This window comes from Miniopterus schreibersii (genome assembly GCF_964146895.1).
Source record: "Miniopterus schreibersii genome assembly, chromosome: 9".
NCBI classification, from domain to species: domain Eukaryota; kingdom Metazoa; phylum Chordata; class Mammalia; order Chiroptera; family Miniopteridae; genus Miniopterus; species Miniopterus schreibersii.
The window spans coordinates 72,597,393-72,618,780 of NC_138118.1; the positions used below are offsets into that span (position 1 = coordinate 72,597,393).

Consider the following 21,388-nt stretch of genomic DNA (forward strand, 5'->3'; position numbering starts at 1 on the left):
CATTGGTAGAGCCCTGACTCAGGCTACAATTAGATTAAAAGAATACAGAAATGTAAGGACTGATAAGATTATGAAAATTGGAATGTTTAAACAGGCTTTATGTTAAAAAGAGTTATGTCGACTTTATCTTAATGTTTTATGGGAAAGGATATCATGCCTGGCAGGGAACAATTCTTCCACCCAGTCTTGTAAAACCAAAACCTGTTAATAAAGTTCTAATGGAGGCTATCGTTTTAAGAGTTTTAAGATTTCAGAGTTGATGGAGTTAAGGTAAAAGTTTTGAACAGGCTTCATGTGAAGTAATTGCATCTCTTTTATCTGATTGCACTGTGGACACAGACATTGTGTCTCACCAGGAAACTCCCCTGCCTGCCTGGGACATGAAGGCTGTCAGTTCTTTCTTTTGGCTATCAGAGGGAATAATCTGGAAGGTAACGACCTGCACAGCCTCTTGAGTCCATGCAATTGCTTAATACTGCCAGCAATATTTACCATTTGTTCCAGCTGAAACCTGACAAGCTATTTGAAAAGATTTAGTAACTTTTTGATCAGGAATTTGGCAAAATTGGAAGCTTAAGGAGTGTGATAGGATTTTTTTTAAAAACATCCTCCCCGCCTAGTGGGTGTGGCTCAGTTGGTTGAGCTTCATCCCACACACAAGGAGGTCAAAAGTTCAATTCCAGGTCAGGGCACATGCCAGGGTTACAGGCTCAGTCCCCTGTGGGGGTAGTGTAGGAGGCGGCCAATCCATGTTTCTCTCCTCATTGATGTTTCTCTCTCTCCCTTTCCCTCCTCTCTCTGAAATCAATAAAAAAAAATGTTAAAAATAAAACATCCTCCCCTACGCTAAAATAAAACTATGAACCCAGAGGAGAAAAAAAGCTAATTAGGGATGAAGTAGCTGGGGAAGAAGGTCAACCTATGATATCACTTGAGAAATTGAGCGCCCCTGTCCTTATCTTACAAATCTTTGTGAAACCAGAAATGTAGCTCTAGAAGCTGTTCAAAGCCCACCTATCTTTACCATCCTCAATTTCTAAGACCAAAGAGGGGAAAAAGAAAGTTCTGGGTTTTTTTTAAGTACAAACATCTAAAGAAGCACCTTTGCTCAAAATCTAGCTATAGATGACATCTAGAAATTTTTGCTACTGCCTGCCTTCAGAACTCAGACACTGGGATTATCGTCTGCCCCAATCATTAACCTTCACTTTTCTTTTGTTTCTGTAGAGATACCTCTTATTAAATACCTGAGTGCTTGCACCATAGGACTAATTTGGGGAGCCCACCTGCATTGCTACTTCCATTTCAGAATAACAGCTGTTCATTTCAGAGTAACAACTGTTTAACTGATCTGACCTATACTCAAGCCTGAGACTGGTTTAATGAGATATGGAACAATCTCTATCAACCCAACTTCTTGAATGTGATACTTCTCAGGAAGTTTCAGAGGAAGGAACTGTAGGGGTTCGGAACAAGTCACCCCAAGATGTATCTCTGTGGTATTCAGATTATTCTGAGCTAAAAACAACCGAGACCCTGTGGGCTCAAGAGAAACTTCTGTCCCCCCAACCCCTTTAACTAGAAGAATTTGAGTTAAAGGCATTACCCATAATAAGAGATCATTAGCAATTACCTTTCTTAACCTACCTATCTGGCAGAGCAAACTACTAATTACTCAATATCTCCTCTTATTGTCCTGTAATGACCCTTTGAAGCCCCAACACACGGTACCTCATTGTTAGCTCAGAATGCCCTATATACATACCTCATTTTAACTTTCTGCCCCTGAACCTCTCCTGTATGTGGGGTCTCTGACTCTCTCCTATACGTAGCCATCCTGCCTACACCCCAGAAGAGAGGGTGAGGAGGAGAGAGAATGCCTCCCCCCTAGAGACTTCCCTCCCTGAGCTCTTTATAAACTTACACTTATAGTTCACTGGCCCGAGTTCCGTATTAATGGCCACACACAGCATTATGGGAAGAAGCTAAGCAAAATAATCTTTAGCAGGGTGACACATAGCTAAAAATTTGGTTTCTACTCCTAAGAAAGAAGTGAAAAACAAATATTTGTGAAAAATCAGCAGTATGGGCTACAAGTGCCTTTTATCTAATAGGGCTTAGTTTATGCTGCTATTATAAATGAGCTCTTCTCTTTTTAAACTTTATGTTTTGTTCTTTGTAATTATAATCCCTAATTACAAGTATTTAGAAAAGCCATCGTTTCCCTATGTATTCTGATTATTTCTATCAGTTTTACTGAATTAGTTATTCAGACTTCTAACAATCCTTCAGTCTAATACCTTGAATGTCCTAGATAGACAATCATGTTAATTATAAATAACTGCCCCGTCTGACAGTTAATTTTTTTATTGTACTTAAGTATGTTAATCTCCAATTAAATCTAACCTATAAGAATTTTGCCATTTGATTGTCATGTCATATTTTACATTTTAAACTTACAGGTCTTAAAGTTTGCTGCCATGGACATGATAAGAAGAAATGTTGGCACTACTGCTAAGATGACAAAGCTTCATAAAATGTTATTATGTGAAAAGACTCCTGAACTTTTCAAAAACAAATAATCCAATTAGGGAAATATATTAACCTGGTTAGCTAATAAAATTGCTTGTTTAGTTCATAACTAAGAGAAACTTCTTGCTACCACAGACAAGTAACCTGAGCCAACCCATCCTCACCCCTCACACACTCACGGACAGACACAAACATTCCAGTCCTGCTAACACCTACACAAAGCACATTCTGTGACAGGCTGGTATTCTGCACTTAATCTTAAAAGGTAAAGCTGAATGGAAATTAATGAAGATCATATAGTTGAGTCTGAAAAATGGACAAAAAAGGGTGGAGAAACATGACTACTTACAGAAAAAAAATAATTTAGGTACTTAAGAGGAATTTTAAAATGTAACATAACCACCAAAAAAAGTTAATGCCACATAGAGCTGCATTAATAGGAAATATGTAGGACAAGGAAGTTAAATCAGTGACTCCAACAGAACAAGATATTCTAAGAATGCTGAAAAAAGCTAGAATAGCAACTGGGGCCAGAGTTCTGTTTCCACCAATTATTCCGACGTGACATGGCAAATTTGGAAATCAAGGCTAAGAAAGTTTTGGTGACCTGGCTGTTGAGTGACACTGAAGTGCAAAAAAAAAATGACAACTGTCCTACCTACCACACTTAATAGTTAGAAGGAGAAAATAAAATACAAAACCACTCTAAACTGTGGAATGATAAATGAATGTAAGGTATCATTACTAGTACTGATTTGAGGAAATACTTTAACATAAAATCTCTAGCTGAGGATAGATTTTATCTTTTTTTATTTGTTAGGCTTCACACTTATCAGAATGTGATAAAGTAATCTAAATTAAGTTTGTAAAAAAATTTTTTAAACTCAACTTCTTATGAGAATTTAGACTCAATTTTTCTTAACCAGATTTCTCAAACCTTCAAGATAGTTGAAGTGCTCAAGTAATTTTTCTTAACCATATTGCAGTTTTGTAACTATTTCTATAATTAATTTGATATCAGAGACTTTATCAGGGTTTAGCTCCTATTCCTAGAATGTACCTGCAAGGCTGGTTCTATAACATTTGTCACTAAAGCTGGAAAAAAAGTCAAATCTGATAGGCAAGTTTCAATGACATATCTCTTCAATGTAACTAACTATTTACAGTCATTCACCCATTAGTTACTTTAAAAAAGATATAATTCTTGAAATATCTGTAAATTCAGAATTTCACAGGTAGAACAGCTTAGGAGATCTAGCCAATCTATCTCACATTAGGAAATCAACACACATAGAGGTTCAATATAAGATCACTCTCCTACTTACAGAAATATTACCAGAATCCCCAACTCCTGGATCCTTCCAATTACACATCATATTGTCATTGAAGGGTAGAATCAGGGAAAAGAAAAGGATTACCCTCTGCATTAATTCACTAAATGAGGTAAACACAAGTACATTAAATAGTTTAGGAAGTGCTTCCTGAACTGCTATTATAAGAAAACTAGTCAGGGAGATATTAACAGTGGCACTAAAGAAAAAAAGGCTTTCCCTGTGAAAATTTAACCACTCAAGAAAGTTTTCTTTCTCTTTAGCTTAATCAAAGGACTTCTCAGGGCCTTTAATATGCTAAATCTGTGTTATAAACCTCCAAGAAAGGTGTTTAGAATATAGCATTTTCCCAAGTGCATATGACCATGGAATCCTTTACTGTTCTGACACAATTAGCATCATTGGGAATAAACTCTGGAAAACACTCAGTGTGAGTCAAATGTGTCATACATAGTAATGATGGACGTCCATGGATAATATTGTGATAATGACGAACATTCTTCAAGCACTTATGTGTCCGGCACCATGCTAACTGCTTTATGGGAATTTTCATTTAATCCTCACAGTCTTCCTAAATGGTAAATTAATATAATCTCTACTTCACAAAACAAGCTGTAGGAGAACAAAGAGAAGGAGGAGGAGGGGGAGGAGGGAGGGAGGGAGGGAAGAAGGAAGGAGCAGCTGCTTGCTGTTGAAGCCTAAAGAAATAACCTGCCCAAGGTCACATACTAGTAAGTGATTGAGTGAGGGTTAGATCCCAAGCAGCCCAACTCCAGAGTCCCCACTCTCAATCACCATTCATACTATCAACAATCCAATACTCTGCTTATGAATAATTTACTTTTATTCTTTTTTTTCACCTTGATATTTTCATTCCAAATTGAAAACTAGAATATTTTCATTCCAAAATAAATTGGTAGGCAAAGATAAATTACATGGGTTATTCTGTTTGGCAGCCAAGTTGAAAACCACAGGGTCATAGAAAAAACATGGTAGGGCACTGGAGTCCTTTAATTCACAGTTAGACCCAGCTCTGCCACTTGTTAGCATAAACTTTCAGGAAATTCTTGGTTTCAGTATTTTTCTCAATGACTGGAATGAAGGAAAAGAGATGAAAAAGTGTATCACTGGTATTTACTATAGTGACCTCAGACTTAACAAGGGTGCTTCTGACTGTGAAAAGTGAGTAAGAACATCTACATTACAGGAATGCCTACGGATTAAAAATCACACAAGTAAAGCACTGGCACACCACAGACATCCATAAGCATAGCTCTAATTATCACTAACAAAATATTTATCAGTTGAGAACGAATTTCAGGATCTTACACTTCCTGAAACAGAGCATGGAGAGAGACGGAGAGGTGGGCTTAATTAGATTCTAATGCCCTCCCATTACTTCCATCCTTACCTATTCTTCACTGATTAACTTCCTGATTTAGTAGCCTAATCTACTGCCACTGCCTTCAATTATTGCACCACCAGTTTATTCCTTAACCCCCTTTACAGTGTATGTTGGTTCTCATCATATACTCTCTGTGGTCTTATAAATAAATCTATCATTCTTTCTCAATACTCACTCTTTCTCTTTAACCTTGCCACAAGTTCTTCCCTTCTGAAACTCTACTAAGAAGATGTCACTGACCTCAGAATTCTGAGTCTATCACCCATGTAACCATCCTTCTGGTTTTCTATTCCTCTCTAACAGCCTATTTGGTTGGCACAGTTCTACCTTCTCTACTTAGTGGATGCTTTCCCCCCAACCCATTTCTAAAATACTTTCACCTTCTTCTCTATTCATCAGGACCCACCTGAAGTTTTATAATTTCCTGAAAAGTCTCTCCTTCTTCTAAACTACTAAAGTGTATAGTGTTATGGGGGCTATGTTGCCACTCCATCTACCACCATAATATCTATGGGTTAACAAATCAGCAGGAAACTTGAAATTTAGGGAAAAAGGGGGGGGGGCATATGTGTACCTAGCAAGTTTAAAGAGGCCAAACTGGCAACTTTTTATGCCCCACGTAGGCGGAAGAGGGGAGTATAGTATGTGTATACTGATTAGAACCAATACCCTAACTGAATTAATTATATGTTACTTACATTGAAAGGGGCAAAAAAAATAGAAGAGCTCAAAAAGATAAAAATAAGAGAGTTCATAATTGCTGGCCCAATTTTAGCACTTTTAAGGCTTACATCATTCTCTTAAATTTCCAAGCCTGTAAGTCACTCTATAACCTCAAATAACTTTCATAGTACAGCTTAAGAACTGAAATACAATGTTTTCATTAAGTCTAGTGCAAATAACTGAATGAATCTTTATGCATTTATATGAGAAAGCAACTAATGTTCGTCAGCTAATCAAAAGACTCTTTGTTCAAGAAACACACACCAAACAAATATCACTTAACATTTACTACTAAAAGGCTACCCTGATGCAAGCCTCAACAATGGCAAATATTTAAACTACAGTGGAAAAACACAGTTTCCAAAACCCCTTAATCTCTTATATGTGTTGCACTTAACATAACATTCTTTACAAGGTACAAGCAGGATTCAGGAATACAAATTGTTCTTGAACACCCAATAAATTAAAATGTGAATTATATAAAATGCATTTTACAAATATTATCCCATTCCCATTCCAGATCTACTTAACCTCAATTAAAAAAAATTTTTTTTTAGGAAATGGAAGACTTTTCTTAACATGCTAAAAAAAATTGTCAAAAATAACACACAACTGTGAAACCCTAAAAGCACTCTCATTTAAATGGAAACAAGCCAAAGATGCTTACTATTCACTACTATAATTTAACATTATCCTAGTTGTTCTGATAATTGTAATTTTTTTAAAAAAAATAATAATAAGGATTAAAGATTGACAAGAAGAAAAAGTGATCATTTCCAATGCTATAACTGCCTTATTACAAAAATACAATAAAAGCTATTACAATTAAGAATTCATAGATGACCAGTTAGAAAACAGTATACACAAATCACCAACTTCTCTATATTCCATCTAGAAGATGAAATCCTCTTTAAAATACAATGAAAAATGATTACATTCACAAGAGCAGCAATAAGTTTTAAAATATCAAATTAACTTTAAATATAGGCAGAATCACATGGAGAAAACTATAAAACACTGAGTGATTAAAGATGACTTGGAGAAATGATAAATATATTGTAAAAATATCACCATTATCTCTAAAAACATTAATTTAGAAATTCCAATGGGGTTCTTTTAGATATATTAAAAGTTATAATCATTACAATGTTTGAAATTACTGGATCAAAATAATAAAGATCCCAATGAAACAGAACAAAAAGTATAGAAAAATTCGTATAGATATATATAAACATAATTTGGTATATAATAAAGATGACATTTAAAACCTCTGAGGAAAGATGTAGGGAGAAGGGAACCCTCGTGCACTGTTGGTGGGAAGGCACATTGGTGCAGCCACTATGAAAACAAATGGAAGTTCCTCCAAAAATTAAAAATGAAACTGCCTTATGAACCAGCGATTCTACTTCTGAGAATTTATCTGAAGAAACCTGAAACACTAATTTGAAAGAATATATGCACCCCTATGTTCATTGCAGCGTTATTTACAATAGCCAAGATTTGGAAGCAACCCAAGTGTCCATCAGCAGATGAGTGGATAAAAAAGCTGCAAGCACTAGTGGGTTTGGCTCCATGGTTAGAGCATCGACCCTCAGACTGAAGAGTCTCGGGTTCGATTCTGGTCAAGGGCATGCACCTCAGTTGCAGGCTCCAGCCCTGGCCCAGTCAGGGCTCGTGTAGGAAGCAAGCAATCGCTGTTTCTCTCTCTGTCTCTGCTCCTCCCTTCCAATCTCTCTAAAAAAAATTAATGGAAAAAATATCCTTGGGTGAGGATTAGCAAAAAAAAAGCTGTGGTACATTTGCACAATGGAATACTACTTGGCCATAAAAAAGAACTCTTCCCCTTTGTGACAGCATGGATGGACCTGGAGAGCATTACACTAAGTGAAATAAGCCAGTCAGAGAGAGACAAGGACCATATGATTTCACTCATATGTGAAATCTAATGAAAAAAATGAACTAACAAGCAAAATAGTGACAGACTCATAGATAGAGAGCAGGCTGACAGCTGTTGGGGGGGAGGGGTAGGGGACTGGCAGCGGGAGGGGAGAATTGAGCCAGAAAGAAAAACAAAAAACTCATGGGCATGGACAATAGTGTGGTGATTGTTGGGGGAGGTGAAAGAGGGTATAGGGGGACAAATGGTGATGGAAAGAGACTTGACTTAGAGTGGTGAACACACAATACAATGTATAGATGATGTGTTGCAGAATTGTGCACCTGAAACTTGTGTAACTTTGTTAACCAGAGTCACCCCAATAAATTCAATAAAAAGGAAAAAAAAATGACTTTAAGAAGTACAACAAATGTAAAGCTAAAGAAAAATTAAAATAAAAAAAAATAAAACCTTTGAGGAAAGATATTGTTCAATAAATAGTATTAAAATAATTTACTTAGCACTTTACATTAAAGTACATACAAAATAGATTAAAGATGTAAATGTTTTTAAAACTGTGAAAGTAATATAAGGAAATAGAAGTGAATAGTTATATAATCTGGGAATTCAAGAAGGCTTTCCTAACAGACAGATACCATAAAAGAAAAATTTGATAGATTTAACTACACTAAAAATGCTTTAATATCTGTGTAAAAAGCCCTGGCTGGTGTGGCTGAGTTGGTTGGACTGTGGTCCCGTACACCAAAAGGTCTCGGGTTTGATTCCCAGTCAGGGCACATACCCAGATTGCAGGTTCCATCCCCAGTTGGGGTGCATACAGGAGGCAACGGATTGATATTTCTCTCTCACATTGATGTTTCTCTCTCTTCCTATCCATTCCTCTCTCTCTAAAATCCATAAAAACATACCCTCAGGTGAGGATTAAAAAAAACCTGTTAAAAAGAAAAACCTATACCAAAAACAAAATTAGGATGCAGATGACAACTGGAGAAATTATTTGCAATGTAATTTGAAAAAGGTATAATAGTTTTACATACAAAGAGCTCTCATAACTCAAATTTTAAAATCTCCAACATCTTAATAAAAAAGAACACTAATGGACAATTCACAAAAGAAATACAAATATTTAGTGTCACTAATATTGAAATAAAATTTAAAATAGAAGATACAATAAAATAGAAGATACAATTTTTCATATTAAAATGGCAGTTTTTCACTGCTAGTGCCAAATATGGAAAGGTTGCTTGCTTTCTCAAAACAATAAATGCAAATTTAATTAAACCATTCTGGAAGGCAATCTATCAATATCTATTTAAAATAATTTAAATATACATATCTTTTTTTTTAATCCTCACCTGAGGATATTTTTTCCATTGCTTTTCAGAGAGAGTGGAAGTGGAGGGGAGAGAAAGAGGGAAACATCAATGTGAGAGACACACAAGGATTGGTTGCCTCCCGCACGACCCCGACTGGGATCGCGACTACAACCAAGGTACATGCCTGGAACCACAGTACGTGCCCTTGGCTGGAATCAAATCGGGACCCTTCAGTCCCCAGGACAATGCTCCAACCACTGGCCAAACTGGGTAGGGCTAAATATACATAACTTTTGACTTCAGAATTTATCCTAAGGAAATAAAGGTATGGGCAATGATTAATCTGCCAAGATGCTAACTGCTACACTATTCACTCACAATTACTGAAAGAAGCTTAAGTTTTCAGCAATTGGAACGGTAGTTAAATAAATGATGATAAACCCATTTGCCAGAATAACAGCCACACATTTAAAACGATGTTATATGTTGTAAACAAATAATATTTTACTAACTCAGATAAGTATTCATTCTATTAAGTGAAAATACGTGACAAAACAGCACATACAAAAACAACAACAACACTACATAAAATATGGTTTCTTTTTGTTAAAAAAAAGAAACTACCCATTAAAAAGACCTGTAAGAATATTCATCAAAGTGTTAATAATAATTATCTCTGGGTGGAGGCATTATAAAGTTACTTATCATTTATGCTTTCCTGAATCTTACAATTTTCCTACAATTATTATGTAGTACATTAGTAATTAAGAAAATACAGAATGTTTACAATATTACTGTGGCTACAGTAACAATGGTATCCAAAATCATGCCAACATTGATATTCCCACTCTGTTTAGGCTGCACCAAAATTAGGGATGCCTACCCTCTCCACGTCAGGTCATACTTTGATACTTTAATCACAGTGAAAGAAATTTTCAGAACTCTAGAAAACAGTCAAACAAAAGTTTTCACTCCACCTTTATTTATGATCAAGTACAGTATCAAAAAATATTTAGATATTAGCCATTCTGCTTTTAGCCCCCTGCCAAATGTAAGAATCAAAAGTAAGGAACAAGCCCTGGACCTCAGAACCAGTAGGGCTCAGCTTTTACATACATTCCAATTGTGAGCCAGAAATTTTTTCCTAAAAAGTGAATGGGGGGGGGGGGGTATAGGTATTATCTTTCTCAGTATAGAAAGTGTGGGCCTTTGACACTTCTAATCACAACTCTTCTCAGTCTCATTTGAGAGACAGAAGAATGATTTTTCTCCCCCAATATATTTAAAAGGCATATATCCAAAGGGCAAGGAAGCAGGATTTCTTCTGAGCAAAGATGTTGTAAACAGGAGATTTTCAAACGTTAAATGTTCTCTTTCCTCAGTGCAAATATGCAGCCTAACTCGGAGAGGGCCAAAAAGACTCTGGCAGTACTTGGCTCTCAACAATAAGCAATAGTCAACTGTTAATTCCATCTGCTCCCCTCCAAGAAATGACAAAACATAACATGGTGGTGCCAGGGGTCTCAGGCTCCATTTAAGGGGTTTTCTGAAGGCATCCATTTTCACAAAATTAACATGCTCTCTAATTTTTTTTTTAGTACTTCAGAGAACCAATCTTATTTCTTTTTTTTTTAATATATCTTTATTGATTTCAGGGGGGGAGAGAGAGAGAGAGAGAGAGAGAAACATCAATCATGAGAGAGCCGTCATTGATCGGCTGCCCCCTGCACACCCCCGACTGGGGGTCGAGCCTGCAACCCGGGCATGTGCAATGACCGGGAATCGAACCGCGATCTCCTGGATCCTAGGTCAATGCTCAACTGCTGAGCCACACCCGGTTCAGCCAGAGAACCAATCTTGATACTACACAATGACAACTTCAATGCTGATAACAAATAAATATACCATCTTTAACATCATATTCTTTGTTAAAGATGTTGCTTCCAGAATTGTCTTCCTTTCTTATCGGTCGAAGCTCTAAATTCCAACCACTTCTGTTGTCTCAGGGACTTAGTTCCAATAAATATCTATCTAATCTTTCCTGAATATCTTAATTCTTGCTTTCCTTAAGAACATAAAGAAACAAACATAACATTCCTTCAGCCTGTATCCCTCTGTAGTGGTTTTCAACATGCCTGCACAGTGGAATTACCCAGGGAACTTTAAAATACCTATGCAACTAATCTATCCTAACAGAAAGTAGATCAGTAGTTTCCAGGGATGAAAGGAAAAGATTACTTTTGGAGGTGATGAATATGTTCGTTATTTTGATTGCGATGATGGTTTTGCGAGTGTAAACATGTGTCAAACAAACTGCACACTTTAAATATGTGTAGTTTACTAAATGCCAATTACACTTCAATCAAGCTGTTGAAATAAATACTGATGTCTAGGTCCCACCCCACAAATTGGCATGGGGGTTCCCCCTGGAAACTGGGATTCTTAAAAGCTGCCCAGATGATAGTAAATGTGCAGCTAAGATTGAGAACCACTGCTCTATAGCTATCGTTATCTCCTCTCTCCATTCTTTGTTTTCTTGAAATGCCTCATTCAAGCATGTCTACATTATCACCACCCATTCTTTCTCAATTTTCTGAAGACTGGTTTCTGAATCACCACTCAGCTAAAACTGTACTTGTTAAAGTCACCTATGGACTGCTGACAAATTTCCTGGTCCGTGGAGTCCTCTCCTTACTTGACACCTCTTTACAGCATTCAAAACCGTTGAGCCACCCCCCTCTATGTGTACATCTCTTCACTCTTAGCATCTCTCCTGATGGCTCTCCCACCTTTCTCTAACTACTACAGTACTCTTCTATCTCTTTCACACTATACTTCTACTTATTTCCGCTCTTTATCAGAGTCTGTTCTCTGGCTGCTGCTTTTATCATGCTAAAGGCTTCCCTGACTCATTTCAACATAAACAAATCAATACAGCTTCAATTTATCCCTCAATCTTCCCTCTAATCCTGATCTCCTTTACAAATTCCACACCCATAGACCAAAACCTACATCTTCACCTGAATGCTCCATGGCTTGCTCAAACTCAAAAAATGAAAAACAGAATTTATCATCTTCCCTCCCTTTATGTTTTCCTCATTTCCAATCAATGGAAGGAAGTCAAATCCTCAGGGTCCTGATTCCTCCTTCTTTCTTCCCAAAGGTGACAGGACCAATCAGATTCTACCTCACTATGCCAGAGTGAGGGCCTAAAACACAAATCCATTAAATAGTTTCTTATTGATCACCTTCAATCCAATCCCCTTAGCCAGGAAATAATGCCCTGGTCTGGCCCTCTACCACCCTCTCGGTTCTCACTCCCTCCACTTCCCCAACCCCTGCATCCAAGCCCTGTCAATGTCAATGTTACTGACTTTGGACTTGTCATTGAGAATGACTTCTCTAAACTGTCATGGTTTCTCATGCCTCCTTGCCCTCTCACCTATTATATTCTCCTCTTGGAAAATGATTCACTTACCTCCTGCACTTGGCAAAATTATATCATACTTCAAAACTACTGTGTGCTCCTGACTCTACCTACACCAAGCTGTTAGCCAGCTCCTGCTCTGCTCCCTTGCTACACCAGGCATATCTCTAATCACACTCGTCACATGGTAGTATAATTGTTATTTTACTTCCCTGCCTTGTAAATTAGACAGTTAATTCCTTGATGACCAGAGCTATGACACTCATTTCTGTATCCCTAGTACCTATCAGCTTGGGTCAGTACAAAATAAATTTGTTTGGCATAATTTCAATTATTTGCAAAATGATACCCTAAAAATGATCTTGATACTAACATTCTTTAAAGATTTCTTAATATGCATTATAAAATAAATACCAGGCAACAGGATCCCGAATTAAATAGTCAAATATCTCGACTATAAGACATTTTTAAACTCTGTCAAAATGACACCACTCTAAAAAGATGCGACCAAGAGCAGATTTCAGAAAAGAGAAGTACAACAGGGAAAGGAAGCAGGAACAACACACTGACTTCGCCAGTGCCTCACGTGGATGCCAGGTCCACATCCAGGTACCATTAACGCTGACAACTAAGAGGGCTTACAATCCCTCTCTGGTGATAATCACAGTGAACCAAAAAAGCAGCAGCCAAATCCAGAATGTGTTTTCTAAACATGCGACGGTGTTTCCCCCCCTGCCGCTTTGTTTAAATGGATTATTTTAATAACTGACTGTGAAGCTACTATTAGCCAAGCAGTATCCCACAGGCATTTTTTTTTTTTCTTTCTTTCTTTCTTGCCTTTCCCTGAACTTTAAAGACATGGTGCTTTGGACTAATATTCATCTTGCAAACCTTAAAATGTATTAACCTAAAGAAAAAAGAAGAAGAAAAAAAAAAAGCTTAGAAATTGGGGGGAGGGGATTGAGAGGGCAGAGTTCGGATGTGAGGAAAACAAGCCTCCCAGGGCTGTAACATTGACTCAAGGTTACCCCGACCCTTAGGACTTTATGCAGATAAGGCTTTAAAAGCTGAAACCCTCAAACTGTAAAGCGTGCCGTGAGCCAGAGAGGTGGCATACCTGCTCCAAAAACTCAACAGGACAAATGATTTGCAAAAGGACTGATTGGCCCTGCAGCCTGCAGCCTGCAGCCCGCAGCCTGCAGCCCGGCCCCGGAGGCGAGCGGCCCGGCGGGCCAGGGGAACAAACCCCCCACCTGAGGGGCGGAGCGGCCGCGGGCGAGCGGCCGGAGCCCGCTCCTCAGGGAGCCCATTCCCTGCAGTCACACCGCTAAGGGCAGAATTAAAATCTCCCAGGAACGTCTCAACCCAGCAGAGCCGAAGCGTGCAAACTTGGGGTTTCAGAGGCAACAATTTTCAGACAAAACCCAGACGACTCTCGAATATGTTAAAAAAAAAAAAAAAAATCAGCCTCGGGAGAGGAGTAACTCACAGACACGGGGAGGCGGAGGCTGAAGAGGAGACCTCGCTCCAGTGTAATGACCGAGGAAGGAGTCGGAGCTGCTTTCGGACCTGCGGGGGACCGAAGACCCAAGCGAGCGCTTTCAGAGAACGAGGGGGGGGGGTCGACGGTGACCATTTTGGCCACTGGTCCGGACCCAGAGCGGTAGCCCCCCGCTGGACTGGGAGGAAGGGATGGGGGAGGTCAGGCCGGAGCATAAACCGCGGGCTGGGAGGAGGGGGACTCCCACCCCAGGTCGACTCCGCAGAGGGGCGGCGGGTGTCCCCCGCGGCGGCGGCACCCGGGTCACGCCCGGAGTCTGGACCGCTCCTCGCCGGGAGGAGGGCAGACTCGAGTCCGCGCGCACAAAGCTGCCGCCGCCCAGGCAGCAGCAGGAGGGGGCGCCCAACTTCGGGACGAGCAACCGCCGACCCCTCACCCGGCCCCGCAGCCCGCGGCCCGCGACGCCCCCCGCGCCCAGCGCGGTCCCGCGCCTAGCGGCGACGCCTCGCGCGGGAGCCGTTACTCTCAACGAAGCCGCCGCCCGGAGGACAAAGTCCCGGTGCCCTCCCCGCGGCCGCGCCCCGGCTCCTCCTTGACAAAAAAGTTATCGGCCGGCGGCCGCCTTGGGGCCCCGCCGTGGGTCGCTCGACCGGACTCACCAGAGCGGCTCCCGGAGCTCCACCTCCAGAACTCGACGTGTCTGGCTCGCAGCGACGGCGAAGGCGTCTGCTGTGCCTTTTCCCGAGTAGCAGCGGCACCTGCCCCCCTTCTTCCTAGCAAAACGGTTCCCGACGAGCCATCTTCCCCCTCGGCTCACTGACTGACAACCCAGCTCCGAGAGCCGCCACTGCCGCCAGCCACTCTGACAGGCAAGACGAGAGACCCGTCCCCCGGCAACCAACCACCACCGCCCCACGCTAGTTCGGCCTATCACCGTCGCCCGAGGCGGGACCAGAACAACTTCTCCACCAATGAGAATCTTCCTCGGCTGGGCCTGGGGCGGATCCGGGAGGTGGGCGTGGTCTCGGCAGTGGGCGTGGCGGAGCGCTCGAAGGGAGATGATTGACTGCGAGATTTGCAGCAGCGATCAGTAAAGGTCTCTTCGACTCTGAGACCCTCTTGTGCCCCTCTCAGCAGAAAAGAAACCTTTTCGAGTGATGTTAACCATAATCACGGAAGGGAAGCTAATTGATAGGTCAGTTTCTTGGTCAGAAGGACTTACTTCCCAGTAATTCGAGACACAAGAATTTATCAAAATTTTATTAAATTCTAATGGGGGGGGGGGCGGAGGGGGAGAAATGTACGTTTTCACAAAATGGTAATTAAAAACTTTTCCTAATTTATTATATCGTTGCTTTTGGCCTTAGCCTGGAAAAAGCCAAATACAATTTCCCAATTTTCTTTCCATAGCTTTCCCCAGCCCCCCAATCTTGCCTCCCTACTCTTTTCTCCAAAACACACGTTATTTTGTGTAAGGACTGGAACCTGAGCACATCTGAGCCAGCTCCTACATAGAGTCCCTCTGCTTTTGACCTTGTCAACTCCTCCTACCACATCCTTTCAAATCCAAACAGAATTAATCAGAAGAAAAGTGGACCTTCAACCTGGAAGACAGGAAGTCATTCTAGATTTTTACTAGAAAGGGGAAAGACTTCTAAAGCAGCAAGAGACCTTTCCAAACATGCCACACATAAATAAGAAAATATATTACTTGATATCAAAAGGGCTTCAAGCAAACAATCTCAAGCAATCGTTAGAGCAGATCTATAGGACCATCAGACAGGATCTATCTTCCAAGAGCACAGCCAGTATTGTTAGCAAATAATAACAAAATGCAGTGATAAGAGCAACAGAGCTAAGTTCAAAGAGCAAGGAGAACACACAGGAAGAAATTATCGTGTTTAAGAAAGTCAGGGAACTTCACAAGGAAGATGATGTTTGAATGGGATCTTAAAAGAGAGATAGGAGTTTACCGGGGAATAAAGTCAAAGGGCGTTTCAGGAAGAGAAAACAGCGTGTTCAAAGGTATGGAGTTGTGAAAAGGCCCTGAGTGGTTAGGGAGCATTGGGAAAAATGGGTAGGACTGAAAAGTGAGTAGCAGCCAAAAATTAAGCTAAAGCAAAAGGTTGAGATGATTGAAAAGGCCTCATGAGCTACACTAAGGTATTTAGATGAGCACCGTCCAACAGAGCCTTCTGCAAAGATGAAAATGTTCTACATTTGTGTTGTCCAATATGATAGCGACTAGCCACATGTGACTATCGAGTGCTTGAAATGTATAGCTGAAGAACTAAATTTTTATTTTAATAGCTCCCATATTGGACAGCTCAGATTTAGACTTTATTCTACAGGCAATGAGGGACCAACAGAATATTTTGATCATGTGAACAACAACACAATCCGTTTTCTTTTAAAGGCTGAGAATCCTAAAGCCAGTGTAGAGAGTATCTGTTCTCTTTAAGGGGAATCTTGACAGCTCAGACCAGGTTATTGGTGGAATATTGGCAAGATAATTTAGGTCAGCTGGGCCAGAGCCTGGCCAGGGCAAGTGTTTACCCAAAGGATAAGAAGATCTAGAGAGTATGTTATACCCTGACATCTTAAAGAACACAAGTAGTCAAAACCAGAGAAATGGCATTCTGCTATCAAGTCCTAGCAGAACAGGGAGTAGGAAAGTGAGGGTCCATAAAGAAAAAGGAATCCAAAGGGCGCCCTAGCTCATAAGACAGGGAGAGAGCAAGAGTGAACAGAGGAGTGCACTGACACAATCAGTTCTGCTGGCCATTATCCATGTGAGCCACCATGTGTTGGCTTGATTTAAAGGACCAGAGAGTCCAGTGTCAGGAAGGCCCATTAGGACCAGGGCAAAACTGCAGGAGAGATGAAGGCCTGAACCACACCTGTGGAAGTAGGGATGGAAGGGAGGGGCAAATATCTATTGACTTTCTGCACTGAGCAAGGCATTCAGCTTGACAAGAATGCAAAGGGATTCGAGAAGCTTACAGTATACGTAGCTGGATAACAGGTGAAAAGTTAAGCAAAGATTAGTCATCCACCACAACAATGAAAGAGATGACACAACGCAGTACATGACTGACTAATTATTCAGAGGATTTCTTAGGCAATAAGTGTTACGTGCGTTCAGAAGAGGGAGTAAGCCCTGCAGTCAAGGGCAGTCAGGGAAAGCTTCACAAAGGAGGTAATAGTGATCTGGGTATTGAAAAATGGACAGAAATTTGAATTAGAAAAAAAAAAAGAAATATGTAAGGAAGAACCTCTTGGAATGCCTGGAAGAGGAAAGCACAAGCAACAGACAAAGGGCATGGGAGGCCCTGTGGGCTGGCCAGAGCCTGGCAAGCTAGGTTGGGGACAGAAAGTAGAGTGCCTTCAGTGCAACTTCAGATGTTCAGGCTCTGTCCTTTTACCTAGTGGCTTCCTGCCTGCTTCTTAGAATTACTTAGGATGCCTTCTAAAAATGTAAGTGCTCAAACCACACCCACACCAAATAAATCAGAAAATTGGGGTGGGGGGGTAGGGATTGGATATAGGGTTTATTTTGAAAGCCTCCCAGGTGATTCTAATGTACACCCAGGATTGAGAACATAGAAATGACAGCATAGCATTTACTAATGCCGAATTGGGACCGTGCATAGGATGGATTGAGTAGAGAGCGAGCTGCAGGCTGCCTAGTATATTTACATATCTGTTTCCTTTCTGCAAGAAGACAGGAAGCCGTTGACTGCCTGACTTCACTTCCCGTTTTGCAGTGGTAGGATGGTGTAGAAGGCACTTGAAATTGTCTTTCCTCCAGAGTAAAACCGAACCACGAGTTTATGTTTGTAATCCACTCTCCTTTTCATCGCAATCCGTGCACATAAAAAAAATTTTCAACAATGACAGTATGCAGTTAACTGTTATACGTAACTATTAATATATGAGCAGCAAAGCGCCAGGAAAATGCCTGGGAACATTCTGTTTTAGAAGGGAAATGCTTTTAACCTACTTTGTGAAAGTCAGCATATTCCAGAACTTCCCGACCCATGTTTGCTAGCCTCTGATAGCCGTAGGCACAATTCTATACTAACGACTGAAATGTATTTACCTCTTTGCAAATAAGTTTATTAGATTCCCATCAGTATCGCTTGAGATATGCTAAATGAATTGTTACACCTTTCACCTTGTATAAGCCAATAAGTAGACTTCCAGAATTGTGGACCGAGTGGAAGAAGCTGGACCAATTGCATTTTGCAAAGAGAACTTTACTCTTCAATGTTGCTTACAGGTTTTTCTAGGAATAACATCTAGAAAAAAGAAAACATTCTCCGTATTTTTCCAAAAAAATCATCTATTAAAATTAACTTTAATATCTTTATAAAAGATATTTTAAGGGAAAAGTCTTCTTTCTCTTGTCTTTTAACAGTGGAGCCAATCTCCACCCCCCCCCCACCCCTGTGGAGCCAATCTTGTTCATATTTACAACAAATATATATATATATATGTATGTGTATATATATGGCAAATATATAGAGAGGTATATATATATACCTCTCTATATAGGTATATATATAGAGAGAGGTGTGTGTATATATGTAGGGTATATATATAGGGTTGGAAAACCTAAGACTAACTGCTACCCTCAAGTGATTGGAAATGAAAAATATCCACATATATCTTCTAAAGCACTTTATTAACCAATGTCTTCTAGAAGAATTGTTGCTGGGTGAGCCTACTTATGCAGCTTTTTGTGAGTCATGTCGAAATATAATTACGACCTGGGAAAAGGGTGAAGAAGATGCATATGAAACGGCACACGTGACATGATCACAGCTCTGCTAATGTTTGCATCAGGACTCTGTATCAGGAACACGGACGCATGAGGAAATCATGGGTGAATTTGCTTTTCTTCTTCACAGATGTTTTTAATTTACCAAATGTTCTACTGTAAACAGGAGTTAGTTTGATAACCAAAAAAAGAGGTATATATTATTTTTCAAAATAAAGAGATGACAGACTGCACATCACTTATTAATTCTGCCCAGTGAACCTCAGACAGACATTCTTCCTTTTCCTTTCAGCCAATTCATGACTCATAGTTCTTTAAAATACTCTCAGAAACCCCACAGGGAAGCTCTTGTTACTGCGGGAAGCAAAAGACCTCACTAGTGAGTACTTAGTATAGAAGCACAAACTTGTATGTAGATTGTCTCTTCCAAATGGGGCCCAGATAACAGAAGACACAGAAAAAAAACAGATAGGTAACTATACTAAACAGAGACACCACCACCTCAAAGTAGAACTGGGCTTCGTCATAGTAATAGGTTGGCCCATAGAAGAACTTCCTAAATACAGGCTAATGAAGAACATGAAAAGGCGGTGGTTGTCCTTCACTGTCCTGGCTTGGTTTACGAATCTTTTTCAGGTTTGCACACCCAACCCCAAGTCCATAGGCCAAGTGTACACATGGTTTCTCCCCTTTCTGACCACTCATTGAATTCATCAGAAGCAAAGTCTTTCCATTGTAGTCCATGTAGCCCTTCATTGTGCATCACCTTGAATATTTCCAAAATTGTTTCCTATGTGTTAACTTCTCACCCAGAGAGCAGAGGCGGCAAAGGGGTCACATACTTCTTTGGTTTCCTTGCCCAGTAGTCTCCCCAAATAATTCAGCAAGCACAAGTAATGGTTGATGGGTAGATGAGTCTGGGAAGGAGAGGGGTGAAGGGAAATGGCAGGAAGAGCCACACACCCAAAGAGTTTTGCCAGCCCTCTCACTCTAGTATGTAATTCTTGGATTAGGAGAGTCCAGTGCATGAATAATACTTCCATTTTTCACATTTTGTTCTCATATGCTTAGTCATCATCACCCCACCCTGATATTTATGCCAATATAAAGTTTCGGCGAGCTAATTCAACATCATCAGCAATGTTCAGTAAGGACACCATCAAGCTGCTCTTTCTTAGTACCTGTATGCTGGCAGAACCAAGGAGCACCTTCCCTAGGTTTCTCTGCTTTAGCGGAGGCAGGTCCTCAGCACAAGCACGGGATACATGCCCAGCTATCTTGTGTCATTTAAAAGGTGCCATCTCCCCAAAATATCCTATGGGCTGAACCATGATACTAATCCCTAAAGTCACTCTTGAGGATCTTTTTTCCAAATTTGAATTACACCGAGAAAAAGTCACATCATTCATCAAAAATTAGCAAATATAAAATGATTATGTCCCTAAGAAAGGGCAGAGCAAAGCTTTAGGAAAGAAAATAGGGAGGGCAAATGGAAGGAATGTAGATGTCTGAGCCTGACAATATCTAGGGAGATCTCTCACTCTGGAGACCATGGGAAGTAAGACACTAACAGGAGCTGAGAAAAACCGGGGGGACTGTTGAAGGATATATATGCTAAAGGGGTCAAGGAGGGGCAAGCTATGTTGACTTGGATCATTCCTGCCACTCTGCAATTCTCATTTGTTTTAGTTGAAGTGTACATATAAAAAAAATTAGAGAAAACAAAAATTTAATTACCTCAGTAGATTGTTACAGATAAACACTACAATCCCTGACCCAGGCCAAGAAAAAAAAATTTGACGGCAATCCAGGAGTCTGATTGGACCTGCTCCTAAGCATTACTCCCTCCTTCCTTCCAAAAATAACCTGTTTTGACTTCTACTGCTTTAATAGACCTGTGATTAAATTTTATATAAGTGGAATCATATAGAATATATACTTTTGAGTATGACTTTCTCTCTCCATGTTATGTTTGTGGAATCTATTCATGTTTCTTGTAATTATAGTTTATTCTTTTTTCTTGTTGAATGGTGTTCTGCTATATGAATATGTCACAATGTATCTGACAATTCTACAGCCGATGGATGTTTGGGTTGTTTTCAGTGGAGGGCTATTACATGACTCTCAAACGCACATGTATGTGCACTTTTGTGGTACATATCTAGGAGTGGAATTACTGGGTCTAGGGTCAGCATATGCTCTCATTTACACGATTCTGTCAAATCATTTCCCAAGATAATTATATCACTTACACACTCATCAGTGGAATATGAGAGATCCAGCTGCTCAACATCCTTGTCAATATTTCAAATTTCAGCTATTCGGGTGGGTATGTAATATATCTGACTGCGGTTTTCATTTGCATTTCCCCAAAGACTAATGCAGACCTTTTCATGCTCTGCAATTTTAAACCATCTCTGTGGGTCCATTTCACTGCATATCACTGCTCAGCCACATTTTAATTCAGAATCAA

The 21,388-nt window shown here is 40.1% G+C and overlaps 1 protein-coding gene across 2 annotated transcripts in view; it reads right to left on the bottom strand.

Moving 5' to 3' along the window:
* Positions 1 to 15,017, bottom strand: part of HYCC1 (hyccin PI4KA lipid kinase complex subunit 1) — a 58,456-nt gene extending 43,439 nt beyond the window's left edge. Inside the window, exon 1 of one of the 2 annotated variants that reach the window (XM_081146704.1) lies at positions 14,792 to 15,017. The gene's annotated coding sequence lies outside the window, so the exon portion shown is untranslated. The remainder of the gene's footprint in view (positions 1 to 14,791) is intronic. The other variant, XM_081146705.1, reaches the window with a different exon arrangement.
* Between the last annotated feature and the right edge of the window lie 6,371 nt (positions 15,018 to 21,388).